The 20,059-nt window shown below is 39.9% G+C and overlaps 1 pseudogene across 1 annotated transcript in view; it reads left to right on the top strand.

The window, feature by feature from the left end:
* Window positions 1–15,012, top strand: part of LOC146757016 (uncharacterized) — a 42,064-nt pseudogene extending 27,052 nt beyond the window's left edge. Inside the window, exons 16-28 of the transcript XR_014936941.1 lie at window positions 923–1,069; window positions 1,654–2,610; window positions 2,850–3,002; window positions 4,272–4,447; window positions 4,643–4,709; window positions 6,188–6,322; window positions 7,242–7,354; window positions 7,762–7,903; window positions 8,687–8,980; window positions 9,668–9,900; window positions 10,288–10,534; window positions 12,463–12,508; window positions 14,021–15,012. The product of XR_014936941.1 is annotated as an uncharacterized LOC146757016 (transcript). The remainder of the gene's footprint in view (window positions 1–922; window positions 1,070–1,653; window positions 2,611–2,849; window positions 3,003–4,271; window positions 4,448–4,642; window positions 4,710–6,187; window positions 6,323–7,241; window positions 7,355–7,761; window positions 7,904–8,686; window positions 8,981–9,667; window positions 9,901–10,287; window positions 10,535–12,462; window positions 12,509–14,020) is intronic.
* Window positions 15,013–20,059: the final 5,047 nt, after the last annotated feature.

Genomic DNA, 20,059 nt, shown 5'->3' with positions numbered 1-20,059 from the left:
GTTTGAAATATACCTCGGAAATTCAGTCTGTTGTGTTGTATTTTTCCCCATAAATAGTAAGCCTCAAATTTTCAGAACTTGTATTTGCAAACATATTAAGAACATGTGAAAGTGGTCATTAAGGATCCTCAGTGGCCACGTTGCTCTGGCAGAAGCAGTAAGTAGTTAGCATCACCTCTTTCAGTCTGCCTGGATTTAACAGGGACATCATTGGCATTAGTTTACCTCCTGATCTGCTGTTCAGCTGGTCAGTCCTCTTCTGTGTCTCACTTCATTAATAGCCTTTGGAAATCTCATACAACTCAATTTATCCAGCAGTATTGCTAGATTTTGGTAAACTGAAAATGGATTGGCACATTTTCTGAAGCATTTCTAAATATTAGTAGAAGAGATGTAGACTTAAGACCTTGCAGTGGGGTAAAGTAAGTGTAGTTATTGTGCTTTTGGAAATCTTAGTCATTTGTTTTGTGCAGTTCTTAGTGTTAGTGCTCATATTGATGAATAGATGTTTTTAAATCTTTGACTGTAAGCATATGAGTGTCCATCTCTGGTTTTAGTATGTATATATAGTTTGTCAGAAAGATAACTTGGGTTTCTACTTAAACTCTGTATGTTTCCAAGAATAGTAGTTCTAGTTTGTTTGTTTTTTTCTTGTGTTATAGAGGGAGATTCATTAAGTATAAAACTTCTATGATGCTGATTTGTGCAAAGGACTCACACTATCCTTATAACTTTCAATTCAGATAAATCTAAAGATGTTTGTTTGCAAACATGGAAAATTGATATGCAGGTCATTCTATGATTTTATGATAAATGACTCTTAATAGAATTAATAGAATGTAAGAATAAAAAGAATGAAATAGGAAGGTATTGCTAATTCTGATTTTGTTCAAGATTCACAAGTTCAACTATATTACTGTAGGTTGAAGAAGAGCGTGATGAAACACAGAGACAGCTCTCTAATGAAAGGAGTGCTAGAGCTCTGCAAGAAGGAATTTTGAGCAACCACCTGTGGAGACAGAAGGAGCTGGAAGAAGAGACAAGAAAAACTATTGGGAAAAATTCAGAGGTAAGCAGTTCCATTCCTAATTAATTTGGTTATACTTCACTGTGCTCATTCTAAAACCTTAAGAAAAATAACCTTTTGTGCCTTTTTGTGGATTATCTACAGTTTATCAATATAACCAAATTTTGTTACTGTTGTCTAAAAACTCTGAATAGCATCATCAATCCCACATAGACCTGAATTGCATGTGGAAGTAGGAAGCCACTGGAAAATAAGACATTGTGTTCCCAGTCTCTTAAACTGCCTGCTGTTCTTCACTGTATAGTTGTTACAATCATTTCTAAGGTTTCTACCCGTGAAATGTCCAGATATCTGGAGATTAACTAGGAAAGAAGCTGGCTGAGGCTGTTTGTGATCCTATTACTTGGCTTTTGAATTCGTTATTATACTGTCATCACTTTCTTGTTTCCATGTCCTTCATCTTTTTGCTTAATAAATTATTTTTATCACAGCCCATGAGTTCTGTTTTGTTTCCTGTTCTCTCCCTCATCCCACTTAGTGATGAGAGTGTGGTGCCTAGCTGCCTGATGGGTTAAACCTGAATTTATTTCCCAACTAACTATTCATTATTGTCCTTTATCACACAGAAATCTGACACTAATGACAGAGAAAAGGATCTGCTACACAGAAATCAGTTACTGCAAGAAGAGATTGCTATGCTAAGACTAGAACTCGATCAAGTAAAACTTAAGCACCAGGAGGATGAAGGAAAATACTTAGAGGAAAATGAGTCTTTGAAAGAAAAGAATGATTCTCTTCAGAAGGAACTTAAACTGAGTGAGGAAACCTTAACACAGACAGTATTTCAGTACAATGGACAGCTGAATTTACTCAAGACGGAATCTGCAATGCTAACTTCCAAGCTTGAACAGAAAAAAGAAAGCAAAGACAGACTGGAAACAGAGATTGAATCATTCTGTTCCCGCTTGAATGCAGTGGTTCAAGATCTCGAACATCATCAGTCATTGAAAAGTGATGCCGAACGAACATTTCAGAGAGAACGTGATGAATGGCTTCGTTTACAAGACAAGCTCCATCGTGAGCTCTCTGAGGTGCGAGAGAGCAACAAGAGCTTGTCTCAGCAGCTGAGTAAAACGGAAAGCAAAGTTAATAGTCTAGAAAACGAGCTTCACCAGTTGGAACAAACACTTCGAGAAAAAACACTGCTTTTAGAAATGACACAAAAAGACTTAAATCAAGCCCAGTGTCAAGCAAAAGAAAATGAGCATGCGTGGCAACTTGAGAAAGATCAAGTCAGTAAATTTATGATAAAACATGAATCTATGCAGGAACGATTGGCCCAGCTCCAAAGTGAAAACCTTTTACTCCGTCAGCAGCTGGAAGATTTGCAGAACAAGGAGATCATCAAAGAAAAGGTTGTGAATGATGTCCAGGACAGATTTCATGATATGTTCAACAAACTCAGAGCTGACAGTGAAAAGCAGGTTTACCTCATGGAAGAGAGAAACAAGGAATTAAATACCAAGTGTACTGATTTAAAGGAACAAGTCTTTAAATATGAGACTGACAAAGTAGAAAGAGAGGTAAGCTATACAATTAGAATAAATTAAAATGTTTCAATTCATAAAATGATTTTGTATTTCTAAAATGCATCAGGTGTAAGTTTTACACATAGGACCAAATTGTGTTGTTTTGTTGTGGTTCATTGTTTTTTCTCTTAGAATTAAGGAGGACCGGTAAATGACTGAACTGTATAATACAGTCAGTTTAAAGGAGTAAAGTCAAGTTTCATGTTTTTCTTCATGTTTATCTGTTTCCTTAGGGTTTGGTCAGACAGCTGCAGCAGGAGCTTGCTGATGCTCTTAAAAAGCAGTCTATGTCAGAAGCTTCCCTTGTAGTTACTACATGCTACCGCAGTGACCTTGAGGAAGACAAATTGCACTTGCAGAAGGAACTGGACAGGATTAAAGCTAAGGTACAGAGAGGCTGTAACTTACACATAAAATCTGAGGGTGATTTTTCCCTGTTTCTGGTGAAGAAGAGAAAAATAATGTTCTGAGAGCAAGTACCAGAGAGAGCTAAGGAGGTTAGCAGTGATACCCTGTCATAATTCATGAAGCTGGTGAAATCTTTGCCAGCTGGCCTCCTCCTCTGTAGTGAAAGGTAAGTGTTACTAGAATCATCAAAAAGCCAATTAGTTTCTTTTGCAAGTAGGAGCCGTTCTTCAGCCCCACAGCTAAAGTTCTTCTTGTGGCTCCAGGGTGTTGTAGCAGTGTTCTTTCTTTTCCCAACTTTCTTCCCTCTCTTGGTGTCAAACACAATTAAGAATTTATTTGTGGATGGGATGTGTACAAACTACCAACTATCTGAAGCAACATTACACAGGTGCTCTGAATTTACAAATTGTTTTTCTGTGTCTTATAAGGTTGGTTGTAAACACTATAAGGTGGTCTTTATCCCCTTAGTCTTCTCAACTTGCCCCTTGTCATCTGTGATCACAGTCATGCCTGTGCCAAATCAGAGCAGAGAGTTCAAAGTATAAGCAAATGTCCTCCTATCCTAGAAATAAATTCAGGGGTATAGATTTAAAGACAAGTATATGAACTGCATTGTTCTGTGCACTTGGTGTCCATGACTGGGTGGTCTTCGACACGAAGTCATTATGTCTTTAACTGGAGAAGATCTGTATTTGATAAGCTGCTTTGCAAAATGACCTGGTGTCTCAGCAGGTTATCGCTTTTGGTTTGGCCAAGTTTGGTGTCTGATTTCTGAGAAAAAGTAGAAATACTGGACAGCTGAATTTGAGTTTTTCTTTTTTGCTCTCTGTGAGAGTTGTGGGTTTTTTTCTGAAACATCTACCATAATAACGTACTAATGAGCTGTGAAATCACTTTAGGAAAAGGATGAGGTTTTTTGGTTAATATTTTCGATAGAATAGCAAACAAGTAATTTCAGGATGTCACAAGTCACTGAGAAGGTAGGATTGGCAGTGTCAATGCTCATAATGGTGTTATAGAAAATCCATTGTACAGATGGGAGAGGCCAGTGTCACAGATGATGAAATATCATCTGTTATTGTTCATTTGCTAAGAGAAATGAAGGCTTGAATGAATTGGAAACGATTCCAGTACTTTGGGTAGGGGGTGTATGTAGATACATGCAATATCCAAATTCTTCAGTGCTCACTGAGCTCTCTATACTGAACCTAACCGGGCTGCTGAGGATTCTCATTGCTACTTTACAGTTACATGACTCTGAACAACAGCGTATTCAATATGAGCGTTGCATTCAAGATTTGAAGACTGACCTAGATAATAAGGAAAGACAAATATCAGCTTCTAACCAAAAAATGAAAGACCTTCTGTTAGCAGCTTCCAGAAGCAGTTCTACAATAAAGCAGCTGGAAGAACATGTCCAACGGTAAGAAAATAACAGAGTGAAGCAAGGTTTTGCTTTCTGGGATTCTCTGAAAACATCAGAATTGCCTTGTTGCATCATCAGGGTAAAACATGATTTTAAAAGAAGCTCTTGCTTTAAATAGCATTCTTTCACACCATTCTTTTGCAGTGTGCGCTATTATGGATTTGTCTAATAAGATCTGTGCTTCTCTTTAAGGCTTGAAATGGAAAATGCCAGAGTGGAAGCTGCTGCGCAACACCAGGACAAGAGAACTGAAGCCTCAGTAAGCCAGTCATAAACTTCCCTTTTATTTATTTATTTTTTATTTTTTTATGTGAGCTTCTGAGCCTATTTAGATATTTTTCGTGGGGAAGTTATGTGGTTTTCCTGGGGATCATAGGGGAGCTGAGTCATCTGAGCTGTGGTGTGACTGTAGGGTACTCTGAAAATCCTGATGGTCTATTCTCCAGTTTTGAGAGTTTTCCCATAAGGTAAAGGTTGTAAATCTCCACCTTTCACTGCTGCCATTTCTGTCTTTGCAGTAGTATGAAAATGTTTGTGTTAATCAGCATGATTCTTTTGATGGATAGGACGGACAGTGTCAGCAGGAGGGAGATGTGTGGTTGAGATCTGGGAGGGGAAACCTGGATGTGAGAAATCTATTTTATCTTCAGAGCTTTGTCATAGTTTCCATCTGAGCTCATTAGGTTCTTTTTCCATTTGTGAATATGTGTTGGTACTTTACTGCCCCGCAGGGGGCTGAGGTAAGGAAAGAACAACTAGGTGAAGTAATGCTGTGCAGTCAGTGGCAGGCAGCTGGGAAGTAGCTGGTGCGCATGCATGGCTTAGCATCTTGTGTAACCTTGGAATATTCTTTAATTAGTTTGCTGTTGGAAAATTAAGCTGCTATAGGGAGAGTAAGAAGCATCTAGTGGAAGGGAAAAGCTGTTGATTATCTGCACCAGAAAAGTCTGAGTTCTTTTCCAGGTTCCTTTTCTGTCATCTTCTTTTGGTGATATACCAATTAGAAGGTTTTTAGCATTTTTAACACTTCTGTATTTTACCCATACATTGTCACATAGGGAGAACCGACATTTAACATATCCTGTAAAGACACATGAGGAAGTTTTATGAGTTTGTCATATAAGCCTTTAAGCTCAGGTTTTTATGTCCTTCTGTACGTCAGGGATGTCTCTCTTTTTCTTAAAATGTGCTATTCAAAGCATGTAGGCAACTTTCATCCTTTACAAAGGGAACTGAATAAGCAAACTTGTTTACACACAAATGCATCTGTGATGCAAATCTTTGCTCCTTTGTGTAAAAGGATAAGTAACATTGCTGTTCTGAAAACATTTTCTTGCTCTGAGGAGATCTGCAGTTATTTCACAGTCAGTAAGTGTAGGGAATTTTAAGTGGTGGGCACAATTATAAATGCAGTCATTTTTGTATCATTATGAAATCTGGAGAATTTTATGAAGAAAACTGTGAGTTAATGTTGTATGTGTGTCTTCTTATCTCCAAATGATGTAACCTCATTTTATCGCATAGAGAGCATTCACTTTTTCCACTAGCATTAAGTGCTATTCTTGACGGTGCTTCTCAAGCCATCTTTTATAAACTCAGTGTAACATTCACTATAGATCCTTAGTGGTGAGAGCTTAGCCCTGCCTCCATTTGAGTTAATAGTTTATAATGCAGTTCATGTGCAGTGTTGTCTCTCTGGTTATCTTGGCATTCCCTTTGTCATTGTTGTTTCCATAGATACAAAATCAGAATATGTTGGCTATGACATCCAGAGGCTCATGCATGATGTGCGAGGAAGATCGAAAGTCGAGAGCCCACCTTGAAGACCATATTGCTAAACTGAGTAGGGAAAATGCTGAGCTTTTAGAAGAAGTGAGCCCAGAAAACAGTCCCTAACACCTAGCCAATACCCAGAGCAATGCTGACATTTTCTTGAGTTCTTACATACTCTGATTTTATATCCCTGCTACTCAGGCCCTGAGTACTATTGTGATTTGGGTGTCATGAAGGAATTGAATAAAAGCCAAGAGAATATCTCGGAGTTGTGCTATCAGAAAGACGGTGTGGTTTGATACCAGTTGAGCACATGGAGCAAGGCAGCAGTTCCTGTGTTCTTTATTTGATTTCCTTCTGGTTATTGTCTGACCCCTTGATTTCCAAGCAGGATTAAATCACCCCTTATTTTCAGTGCAGTGTACGGAGGAACTGCTGCATGTTTTCAGAATAACAGGAGCTTAAAAACCTTGCAGAATAAATAAGGTGCAAATGCAAACTACAGAACTAGTTGCCAGTTCTCCTGTAGTTTGTCTGAAAAAACACCATGAGGAACAGCAACTAAATTAGTAAACACCCACAAATAAGATATGGAAGTAATGACTGAGAAGACACTGGTGAATTCCAGAAAAGCAGACTCTTCCACAAGAGCCTGCTGGTCATTGGAATGAATGCTGTAGAGTGTGCAGTGTTCTCCAGGGCTGTGGCTACCTGTGCAAGCTGACCTATTAGCAGAGGAACTGCGGAAGCTGTTCTCTAGCATCTTTTTTCCAGCTTTTTGGGACGAAGCCCAATAAGGGGGCAGAGGAGCATTTGCTTCAGCAGGGGCGTTAATTGGTATCCCTAGGTCTTGGCCCGCTTGTGTGAAGCCTGAAGTGATTTAAATGTTTACAAGAATCCTGTGCCTCAGTGTTCTGCTGAATGTGGCAAAGGGATGGATATGTGCTATCTGCAGTTGCTATGTGTACTGTCCTGTGCTGAGTGTATCATGTATTTTTGTTTGTTTGTTTTTTGAAAGTGTGAGAATGAAAGAAAGAATGTGAAGAAGCCGATAGAATTGAAACGACCACTTGAAGCATGTCTTGACCAAGAAAGGGAAAGAAATACTGAACTGCAGAAGGAATGTGACAGGTATGGTTCACTAGTACTTGAAAGAGAGCTCATGTAGGTTAGAAGTCAGGCTTTAAGGAACTTGCATGTAAAAGTAGGTGTGTTTAACTCTGAACAAATTCAGATCTCACATCAGTTCTTGCAAGACAGTTCTGGTACATGAGCCTATGATTTTCTGTAGCTGCCATAAGAAGAGCAAATGTAGGCTGCCTTGCACTTCTGGGAGGGAAGTCTTTTTTTCCTCTGTTGAGGTGAAATGTGGACCCTCCAGGTGATCTATTGCATTGAAATGCTGGTTTTTCTTATTAACTTTTGGCCTGTTGAGCATGTTAAAAATGAAGCAAGCCATAGCTATGCTTTTCTTGTACAAGCGTGACAAATAGATACCTAGTTCCTTTGCTTATTTTCTTGACTGATTTGTTGTGCAGGTTCAAGAGCCTTTTGAAGAAAGCTGTGAAAAAACTAAAGATGCATGAAGCCAAAGAAAGAGACTCCCAGTTTAATTTCCAGGGAGAAATGAAGAACAGGTATTCTGAAATGGTGAATGAAGTTGAAAAATCAAGAACAAAGGCAAGTTCTTGTTGTTTCTTTTTGGGTTTTTTGGTGGTTTTGTTTGTTTGTTTGTTTGTTTGTTGTTGTTTGTTTGTTTGTTTGTTGTTGTTTGTTTGTTTGTTTGTTGTTGTTGTTGTTGTTTTGTTTGGGTCATGTTAATTTCTAGAGACTTGTAATATTCTTTTCAGTAGGTATGGAAAAGTTATATTTCTGGGAGAGAAAATTGGCTTCACAGTTGACCTTGGAAACTACTGAAACATCTCATATTTTGTACATATTCTTGCAACCAGACACTGGATTTGACCTAGAGAGAAAATACCTTCCTTTACCACTGCTGTGGAAGCTGCTTTTTGAAGCACTGTTTACAAAGCTTTCAAGAGCAATGGCAGGAGGAGTACTTGTTTCCTGTGCCTAGTTAACTCTGTACTGGAACATTACCCCTGAAGCATGATAGGCATTCTTTCTGCTGTCTGGGTAGAGTGGTTTGATTTCCATCGAGCAGTAGAGCAGTGCACAAAAGAATGGCCCTAGTGCCTTTCAGCACACTCCCGTAAGTGAAATTCTGCTAGTTTGCTACTTGTTGATCTTTTACTTGCTGCAGAACTGAGGAAGGTTGTAAGTCAAGGAACCCTATTGGCAAGAACTTAAAAGTTGTTCTTCCCTTAAAAGATGATCTTGTCTTTCCTTTGACTCGGGTACTGAGTCAGCAGATGACAGTTACAGACTTGATGGTCTTCCCCTTCATAAATTTTCAGAGAATAATTTTACACCCCTCTAAGTTCATTTTATTACTGTCTGTAGGTTACTGAACTTTCTCATCAGCTGGATTTAGAGTGTAAAAAATGCGTCCAACTACAAGGACAAAACCATTATTTGCAAGAACTGCTGGCTCTAAACATGAAAAAACATGAAAAACTAGAGAAGACCAGATGCCAGCTGAAAGAAGAGGTGGCAAACCTGAGACAACATCTGGAGGCTGTCCACAGTGTGCACATGATGACTTACAACCAAATCGAACGATACAAGAAAGAAGTGGAAGAGCGAGCTGCACAAGAAATAAATCAAAAACTTCAAGAAGTCAATTTGTTTTTGCAGGTAAGTGAATTTGTTGTGTATGTCTATAGTTTTTATTATGTAACTTCTTTTTGCCATTTCTTGTTCGTACTTTGTTTTTTTGTGTTAGTGCCATACTTCTATATTTCCTGAAGGGAAGTGGAAGAATGGAAAATTGTTTGGCGAAAGTGCTTTTGTGTGTGTAATTTGCCTGCAGGTCCCCAAGCTAATAGCCGTCCCTTGACAGACTTCTGTTTTGCAGTTCTTAGAAGAAGCTATGGCCATCTGGTCATCTTGTTATTGCTGTTCATCACATGAATGCTATAACTTAGAGATGGCTTGGCCATACGTACAGGTTATGTTTTATCATTGTACAGGATAAAATGCTCAGGGAAGAAGTCACTGAAGTTACCGTGGGGCAGAAAGAGTGGGGATGGGATTCTCATAATTTCTTTGTAGAATCCTTTTTGTGTGCCCTGTCCTTCAACCATAGCATTCTTTTAGTAGCTGCTCCCATAAGTAATATTGCTAAGAGCAGATCTGTCTGGATGAAAACAGTTATTTAACGTGTTGGTTCCAGGGTTTTGCCTTGATTGCTGATAGTAGTGAAAAGGTCCAGTTGACTCAGTTGAGTAAAACTGGGCCCTTTAAATTGGTTATGGGCAACCGTATAGGGAGATGCAGTTCACTTTTTCTTTGCAATGGTTGAAATTGTATTATCTGCTTCAGGTCCAGGCAGCCTCACAAGACAAGATAGAACAAATCAGAGAAAATCATCATGCCTCGCTGAGAGACCAGCTGAAGTGCAGAATAAAAGAGGTTGAATGTGAGTTGGACAAAATAAAAAATACCAAAGACAATATTTTTCAAAACGAATCTATGCTTGCGGAACTGGGAAAATACAAAGAGCTGCATCGTGAAGAAATGAAAATGAGAATAAGGCTAGCAAATAAGCTGGAAAGGTAAGTGCGTGCTTTTTTGGAGTGGTAACAAGACGTGAAGTAGCAGTAGCTTGCATGAAAAACCTTGTACTGTTTCCTCCTAAAATCCTTTTTCTGTGTCTTGTCAGCACTATGGATGTAAGCGTAACCCTCTAAAACCTTTCCCCTTTATTTTTGGAACCACCATCATTTCACTTCAGTGTTCTAGCAGTCACACCACTAGTTATGGCATCACTGGCCCATGTTTGAAGTTGATAGCATTTTAACACATGGCCTTTGGGCCCCTCTCATTTTGGACTTCTAATGCCTTCTCTTTTCAAAAGCTGAATAGTAGTCAAAGACCTGGAAGAAGTGACTCTGCAAAAATATTATCAAAGATAATTCTTTGTGTGTTTTTAAATATTTCAGAACAACCAAGAGACTTGCAGAAGCCAATTGTAAGCTCTTTGAGGAACGCCAAAGAAACAAATCTTTAATTGCGAGCAGCACTGTCAGTGGAGGTCCTCCTGCAAGTCCAGGAAAATATTCAGCTGAACTGGGAAATCTCAGAAACAATTCCGCACTAAACAGAAGCTCCAGCCAAGAGGAATGCTTCCTAGATGCTGCTGGGATTGCATTATTGGCAAGAAAAAAAGTTGAAGTGTACATGGATAAGGTAAGCATTGTGAAATACTCTTCAGTGATGAAGACTTTAGGTCATTAAGATTGTACAGAATTCCTAGAGTGCTCAGACACCAAAAATACTGACATCTAAATGATGAACTATCTAACTGTATATACACATAACTATGTACTTATGTAAGGTTTTTGTGTGTTTTGTTTTTTTTTTTCTTTTTTTTCAACTAGAGAAAATTTAATAAGCAGCTGCTGTGGCATTGGAAGTTCCCAGCTAAGCTATTTATTAAACTTTACTGTATAGAATGTGCATAAGTGAATGACATACTTGAAATGGATAACTTTGACATCTTTGCTCAGCCCATCAGACATCTCTGGTCAAGCCACGTTGTTTTTTTCCTTACTGATCTTCATTTTTAGTTTCTTTTAGTACATTAATACTAACAAAGACATCCTTTAAAACTAGGATGATGTGAGTATGATTGCTTTGCTTCTTCCTATACAGTCTGCTGTGGGATGCATGCTGTGCCTAGTAAACATTTCTTTTTGTGCTTCCTGCTATGTATTATTACCTGAGAAAACAACAACCTACTCTTCAAGTCTTCACAGCTTTATAATATTTTGCAGCAATTTATACATGATTGCAACTTCTGCAATAGCTTTGAAGTACTTTGCCAGTTGTGCTGCTTAGTACTTGGCCTGTTCACCAGGCTACTTAAAAAGACAAGAGTTTACCTGACTCTGAGCCTTGTCTTTGCTTCAGTTATACCTCAGATTTTTCCAGTAATCTGTTTCCTTCTATTGGGAAAAAAAAAACAACAACAAAAAAAAACACCTCTGTATTGCCATTAAATTCAAACTAAGTGCTGCCTTCTTGGATGGAGGAGATTACAACTTCTCCTGACAGTAAAGTTCATAATAACTGGAAACTAAGGAACTTTAATTGGAGTTTGCCTCGTGTAGTCATCTTGCACTTTTGTTTTTATTTAAAGCTCTCAGTGCACATTTGGTGTTTTTCAAAGTAAGGGAGGTTATCTGAAGTAGAGTGTGAGCATCTCCTGGGATGAGGAAGCTCGTGTAGATTTTGGCTTTGATTTTGCAAAAGCTTTGATAAAGCTTCAGGGATAAGAAGCTGAAAATACTTTACGCTGCCGTTATTCAAAATGCTGGTATCAATTACTTTGTCCATGCAACTGTTTGAAGAAACAAATTGCACTGATTACAAACAAGAGAAAGAAATGCAGCTCTGAAAAGTGGGTTCAGGAAATAATAGTGACTTCTGCTAGCTGCAACCAGCGTGAGTGCATGGATTCATGAAACCAGTTTTCCTACTGGTAGCATAAGAAAGGGAACACCTACTTCCCATTCCGTCTCTCAGTTTCTGTTTCCTTTCTGATTTTATTTCCTGTCTGCACTCCTGATTTTTAGCAGTCTTATAAATTTCCACTCTTTTGACTTCTGCCTGTTCCTCTTGTTCTTTTACTTGGCACCACCGAGAAATTTCTTGCTCTGTCCTCTTTATGCTGCATCCCACAGTCAGATAATTACACCTGTAGGTGAGACCACAAGCCTTCTGTTCTCCAGGCTTAACAGTCCTGATGCTCTCAGCCTCTCCACGTAAGCCACATGCTCCAAGCACTTAACTGTATTTGCTAATTACATGAGTCTGGAAGCTATATGCTGTCTGTTTTGACAATTACTTCTATGCGTTAAAGACCTGATGGAAAATAACACAGGAGTCGCAAATATCTTCAAATGTAAATGATCGCATACGGTGTTTGGACTGTGGCCCTTTAAAAGGTCTAATTTCTCCTTATGAAAACTTTGCATTCAGAGTAAATGACAGTAAATAAACATCTCCTGGGAGAGCGAGGGGCAAATGCTCCTTTCTAGCGATCCAAGCTGGTTTCTGTTACTTAATAAAATGTGCAGTGTTATTTATAATGCATGTGTTATTTATAATTCTAGGTACAGAAGGATTTGGAGGAAAAAATCAATAAGGAACTTCAGCAAGGTAATATGCTACTCTGATATCAGTGTTTTTAAGGAAGGTGATGACTGTTCGTAACTTCTATGTAATTATTTTCAAAAGTTGTCAAGATTTGTGCTGTTTGAAGCACAGTGTGGGGCTGTTTTTAACTCTAACTTAGAGAGTTTTAATGGAAAACTTCCTGCTAACCAATATACTCTTCAGAATGTTCTGCAGCTACTTTTGAGAAAAAGCATGGAGAGCAAACCATCTCCCCTGCACAGATACACTTGGCTTAAGTTCAAGTCACCTTTCATCCTCAGGCACAAACATCAAATGTAAAAAAAAAAAAAAAAAAGCCCAGAAATAAGATTTTTATGGACTTCTGTCACTACTTCTCTTTCTGCATACGTTCATTGCATTCAGCACTTCAAATATACCATATACATTTTCTGGTGTTCTTAATTTTTGCTCGCTCTTTTTCATTGCTTTTTTTTGTACCTGACATGTTGTCATACTTGTCTTTGGATAAAGAAGAATCAGTGGAAAAGATAGCCTTTCTTTAGGTAAAAATCATTCAGCAATATATAGGCAAACACAGCATGAACTGATTGCTTTTAATATGCAGTGTAAAGCCTGTTCTATAATAAAAGGCCAGGTCTTTGAGAAGAATTCATACTGTTTCACAATTAGCATTCTGCCAGAGTCACTGCTGCTGTTCCTAGAGTTATTTTGAAGCAGGGAGCCCTTGAGAATCCAGCTGTTGCTTCACAGCTCTTCCAATTTCCCTGAATAGACAGAAACCCATTGCCATGTGCCCATTTGCATATTCAAACATAATTACATGTGTAGTAGGAGCCGTAGTATTTGCTTGGTCTGGGGATCTTGTCTGGAAAAGGCTGATGGATGGAAGTACTGAAAATCCTTTTCTGCTTCCATCGAAGATGTGTTTCCATGAACGAAAGAGGGTTTAGCCAGGGAAAGTTAAGACATCCCTGGCAGTTAAAGTTAAGGCTGAAACTTTCATATATATATATGGGCATGTAATAACAGGATGCGGAGAAATGGCTGTAAACTTGAAAGTAGGTAGATTTAGACTAGATATTAGGAAGAAACTCTTTACTTCCTAATGTAAGGGTGGTGAGACTCTGGAACAGGTTGCTTAGAGATGTTGTGCATAGCCCCCATCTTGCAGGCATTCAGAGCCAGTCCGGATGGGGCTCTGAGGAACCTGGTCTAGAGGGAGCTGTCCCTGCCTATAGAAGGGAGATTGGAACTGGGTGATCTTAAAAGGTCCCTTCCAGCCCAAACCATTCTGTGTTTCTAAAACCTGGAATTTCTTTAACTAGCTTTAAAAATTGTATTGGCTGATCATTGAATGTGAAAAAATGTTTCTTCCTTTATGCCTGTCCTTTTTGATTTGTGTTTTCCTTGGAAGTTTTTAAATATCTCTGTAGAGCGTAGCCTGATCAGTTATCAGTAATGTTTTTACAGTGACTGATTTGACTCAATCTACTGTAAAAGTAACATCGTCAATCTTGTTTCTTTTCTTTCCAGCCACCGCTGAGCTTGAAACTGCTAGAGCTTCTCCAATGAAATCTACTTATGGATCTTCAAAAAATCTCAATGTTGACCAGGATCCCCTTTGCAGAGCGGTACAGGAGTACCGGGATGTTTTAAACCAAAATTACCTGATCTAAATATATTTTTATTTAAAATGTAAAGGGAAAAGTACTGGAGATCATTTGTTTACATAGGAGGTCTGTGACTTCCCATCCTGCAGCTTAGTGTGGAAACATCTTTACTGCGGTTTGAATATAAATTTTAAATATATTAAATAGGTTGACACTCTGCACTTACCTGTTGGTCACCGAGGGGTAGTCAGTTTATTTTGCACTCAGGATAAGAACCATATCTATTTTTAATTACTGTCAGACTGAGTAAGGTTGGTTCTTGAACTTGACGGAACTGTCAAAATGTTTTTGACACATTATTTTGCTCCATGTTTTTTGTTAAAGGTTTTACCAGAAGCATTCCTTTGGTTCTATTTAACCCTTCCACTGTTTGTGGTAGAGTCTCCAGTGTTATTTTAACGCATAGGAGATTTTGATTGGATTCCTGCCAGCTGTTTCCGTCCTGATGCTGTGAATATTTCTGCTGGTTAAGTGGAAGTTTTAGCAGTGATTAAGCTGGAGAAGAATGCACTTTACATTGCTGTCACTTTCACGCACCTAGGGTTTAAAAATACTGTGCGTGTGTAGCAGTGCCAAGAAAGCTTTAATGTGACCTTTTTGATATTTCTGACTTGATATCCTTGTTGGATTTTGCATTAGAATTTGACTCATCTTAAGACATTCACAGTTGGTAGATGAACACATGATGAACCTGAAGCGGTTCATAGTGGGAAGAAGGAAAATTAATGTTTCAACCTTCTGTCCAATTGGTACTGCACCTTTTTATATGAATGTATTTTATGACACTAATATGCTATATTTAATTCCAGATATTTATGTTCCAACTTGGTATTTAATAAACTTTCATATCTGGTACATCTTTGTTTTATTCTGTTGGCCTTCTTGACTTGCTTTCCACCTCATTCCTTGCCTCTATGACTTGCTACAGTCCTCCTCTGCTCACTTCCATCTCTCCTTCTGGTGCTTTCAGTCTGCCCTGAGATCAGACAAGTGGCCAGCATGCATTTGTGTTCTTTTCCTCCTGGGTACTTGAAGCAGTGGGGCAAACAGCTACTATATGTCATAAGGTTTGTCATCATAGAAATTAAGGGGTATATGCTTGAAACAAGTGTGGAGGGTTGTGATTTTAATGGGTGTGCTGAACCACTTTCAGGTCTTCGGTGGTGATTCATTAACAGGAAGCCGAGGGTAAAGTCTCTGTTGTAAACCTGGCCATGCTTGGGAGGGGGATCTTTGGAGCCTTTTCTGCAGGTTGGCCATTCCTTTATGAGATAACTTCTGGTGGCCCTTTGTGCTCTCTCCAGCTGGTACAAGCCAGGAGCCAGGTGGAAGAATATCTCCAGCAGAATCCAGACAGCAAAGCACTCATAGAGTACCTTGCGCTTCTCCATGTTGGTTAAAGCCAGTTCTCCCTCCTCACTGTCACTTCTGCCCAGTGCACCTGTAGGCTCCCTTCTGGTTATTTTTACATCCCTCGCCAAGTTCAGTTCCATCTGTGCCTCAGCCTTCCTGATCCCATGCATGTCCAGACGGCATCCCTGGCCCCTTCCCAGCTACCTGTCCCTGCTTCCACTGCATACAACAAGCATGCAGGGCAGGGCCAACCAAGGAGTCCTATTAAAACTAGTGCCACCAAAAACAGCTGACGAGCCTTGGTAATTGGGACTCCTTGCTGGGAGGCACTGAGGCCCCGAATTTGCCACCAAAAATAACCTCTCCAGAGCAGTTTGCTGTTATCTGGGGGCACATGTCACAGATGTTAAGAAGACTCTACTGCCTCTGATAAAATAGAAGGCTACTACCCACTCAAGGTCTCATTCAAGTAGGGTCCCAGGAGGCTGCAAAAAGGAAATTACAGAACATTAAAAGGGACTTTGCATCCCTTGGGAAGATGTTAAAGGGATCAGGAACACAAGTAGTCTTCTCTGTACTGCTGACTGGGGGCTGAGAAATGAAGGGGGAGAATGGGCCAGGTAAATTACTGGCTCAGGTAATGGTGTCAGATCAAGGTTTTGGTTACTGTGATCTTGGGCAGGCCTTTGAGAGACCAGGTATGTGGACATCAGACAGAATGTGACAGAGCAGGTGGGGCAAAAGCATGCTGGGGAGCAAGCTGGTTGGATTGATTACCAGCGCTTTAAACTAGATTCAGTGCAGGGAGTGGATAGTTCCTTGTGATAGAGAAGGGACAGGGAATGCTGTCATTTAAGGAAACTGCAGGGGAAATCCTCAATTTGTGAGGAGTCTTGTATTTCGATATCATATTTAGTAAAATAAGTTTTTCCTCCTTAGATTGCCGCTGTTTTTATCCCATCCCCCTTTTTCCCCCTCCTTTCTGGGCCCCGGGGGGGGCCCACGGGGTGGCTTCCCCTGTCACGGGCATAGGTAAATCTAAGTAACCCATGACAGATTTTTTAAAGACTAGTCAAATGCAGCAGTGGGTGTGGAGAAAGAACAAAGAAATCTGTAACGGACTGTGATCAATTATTATAATTTCCATTGCCATCGGACTAGCAGCTGCGCCAAGCCCGGGACCGGACCGAGTTAGAGTTGGGCCACCGGAGCAGTGAGGCGGAGTGCGTGCGGCCCCTTGGGGTTCGGTGCCTGCGGATATGATATCGAAATACAAGATAACACAATATAATATAATTGAGGCTAACAAATCGAACAAACAGAGAGAGAGAGAGTCCCCGAAAACAGAGAAGCCTACTGTGAACTCTATGCGACACGGCTGGAACGCTTCCCACTCTCCGAGAAGTCCGAGAGAAGGAGGAGGGCACTCCAGCCTGGGAACGAGATTATACAGCGTCCTGGTCCCGTGACTTATCGTTACCCCTGTTGTTCTCTGGGATATGTAGTCTTCTTCTGTGGACTGCACATTCAATAGAAGTATCCATACTTTACATGATGTTATGATGTGGAATACTGATAGCAAAATTACAAAATTACAAAACCATGACACAATGATGACAATGAGGTGTGGGGAACAACCACTACTGATGTTTCAGAGAACAAAAATCGTACAGGGACTGCCCTCCTCCTGCCCTCGTGTCCCCAGGAGAAACCAACACCGTTTATATAACAGTGCAAGTGGAGGAGTTCCTTGTGGAGTGACATTTCTTGGCACCCATTCAGGGCCAGCGTTACTGATGTCAGACTAACAGCAGCAACACATTGTTCAGCACAAGTCCCCGAGTTCCTGGAATGTGCTGCAAGGTCCAGGAAGGAAGATATTACTGCCTGGATAAGGTCAGGATCACAGTGCAGGCAAGTGGCTCTTGGCAGGAGTCTGACTGCTATTGTTTTCACCTTTGATTTCTACCTTCATCAGCAGAGCTTTTATTTTCTTCAGGGAAGATTCTACTACTGGAAGAAATGTCACAGTTTCTGTAATTGCTGTAAAAATTACTGTAAATAAATAAATAAATAAATAAATCCTTAAAAGAGTATTAGAGGCAAGTGTGGGATTTTCAAGGCAAACACCTGACTCATTACGTTCTGCCACATGTAGTTAAACTAAACCTGGTACAAGTTTCCCCTCATTGACTGGACAGCAATTGAGACTGAAGAACCCTCTTCCACTCAAAGAAAACTCATGGACTTTCATGGTTCTAATCACTAAGCAGAACACACAGCTGGAAGGTAGGAATGAAAATACAATTACTAAAAATTAGCCAAGTTGCATACAGTGCTGCCAGACATGAAGGCAGAGCTGCTATGTCTGGCTCCATGGCTCACACTTCCTTTGGTTGTCACTGTCACTCCTTAAACCCACAGCCTGAAGGATGCGAAAGAGGCAGATGTGTTCACAAATACTATAGACCAAATAAACCTTGCAAGCATAAACCATGTAGTTACAGTGGCATTACTCCCATTTGGAGTTTGAGTCTCTTCTGAGAGGCTTTCATTGTGTTGAGAAGTGCCTTCAAGGTCATTCAGTTCCTAAAGGAACATGACAAAATACCAAGCCATGAACTGTCAGCCATGGAATCAACTAAATCACCTCTCAGCAAGGCATTGAGAACACCAGCCAGGTATTTAGGATCATTTTACCTGCAGAGTAAAATTCTCAGTGGAGCACAGCTTCACCCATCGGAAGCTAATAGGTGGAAAAGCATCTATTCACACATACAGAACTGGTATGTTTGTTGGGAAGGTAGTATACTGATGGAATCGTACTAGATACATCACACTACCTGATGAGTCTCCAGATCTAGCTCAGCATGTTTGATACTCACCAAGTCCAAGGCCTAAGGATAACAGGCTGTAGCTGATAGCAAGGGATGAGCTGGACAGAAAGCCTCCCTTATCAGACTAAGTCCTCAAAACAGAATCACATTCCTTCAACCTATGGGTTGACCAACTAATGTTTGAAGAATTTTGCAGACGTGTGGACACGGAGGCTCTGCACACGAATTGCAATTAAGGAACTTGCTCTTTGACTACAAAGGTGGCTTTTGTTTTGCTTCAAGCACACCAAATGAATTCAACACATCTTTTTATAAGCCAGCTCAGTCCTTTCACTGGAGACATCCTTTTCCAGTGTTAGCCAAGATTTGTCCCTTAACTCCAAGATGTCTTTTAAATAAACAAAAGGAGGAAGCGACCAACATCAGGCAACACAGGAAACGTAGTGGATTATGACGATTACCTCCAATTCAGTGTTACTTCCTTTTGTCCTCAACATCATCTTTCTCTTCCCTGCTCATTTTTGTAAAATCAGTTTGCTAATTTGCAAGGACACATTGAATTTTACTCAGTTTCTTGTTATTTATCATACTCTTGATTTTGGCTCTTGGCAGGAAAAGCCGCTTTTCAAGAACACTGTGAACTGACACCTTATATGTATTTCAGTAGGACTCTCCATGTACTGAGGAACCATCTGTCAGTCTTAAGACCAGCAGTCCGTACTGAGAGTACCTTCAAGCCTGAGAATTGTTCTTCTTTGTTGAGTACTTTTTTCTTTCCTTCAGTGAGAGAAAGGACTTCTTTTGCAGAAATTACCACTTATCTCCTAGGAAACACTTTCTTTTCTACATCCGTACAGAGTGGGAAACCACAGGAATCTTAGCAGCCAGCCAAATGGCACACAGCAACTGGCACAGCCCTGTCCAAAACAATAACGGCTTGTGGTTCCCTTTTTCCTCTCCCAGACTTCTTCCAACATCTGAGAATGAAACTTCTCTCAAAATTAAGCTCTAATTAAGACCTAACAATCCACTGTAGAGTGTAACTTTATTAGGCTATGATTTCACCTTTGTAGTTTTTAGAAGGGTAGTGGGCCTTCTGTTTGATTTAAAGAACCCCTTTGTTACCAGTTCTTCTCTCTCCGATTTCTTCACCAGTGTAACCAGCACAGTCTTTGGTCAAATCCAGACCAAAACCAATGGCATCAAAACTGAAATAAAATCTGCTGTTGAAACAGAAAATTTGAATGCAATCCAAAAGTAAAAAATAATCTTAACTTTGCTGATGTCTACATGTGTAGGTAACCAAACTTCACAGCTGACAGTTTAAGCTGTCACACAGAACTTTGCTTCTGAGTAGTCTCCCTCCTGGCAGCACTGAATTGCAGTCTGAAATTCTAACCAGACCCGTGAGCAGACCATCCTTTGCCTACCTTGTTGAAGAAGAGTTCAACAATGCACAGCCTATCAACCTAATAGGGCTTTGTGCTGCCAGTTTTTGTCAGCAGTCTTTTCTGAAAGAGTCTGAAATCACCTTTCTCAGCTTCTCCAAGAATGCTCTAGCACCTACATCTTTGTCAGCCTGTGAATAGAGATGCATTACCTTCTTTGAACTCTATACCAGAGCCCCCTGTCCTGATATTGCTCGAGTTTCCCATTATTCATAGTGAAATTACACAGCATGAAATGTCGAAAGTAAATCCAACAAAAACATA

Source organism: Coturnix japonica, chromosome 24 (genome assembly GCF_054131305.1).
Source record: "Coturnix japonica strain WE chromosome 24, WE-NBRP24, whole genome shotgun sequence".
Lineage (NCBI taxonomy): Eukaryota > Metazoa > Chordata > Aves > Galliformes > Phasianidae > Coturnix > Coturnix japonica.
This window is presented reverse-complemented; position numbering and strand designations above follow the sequence as displayed.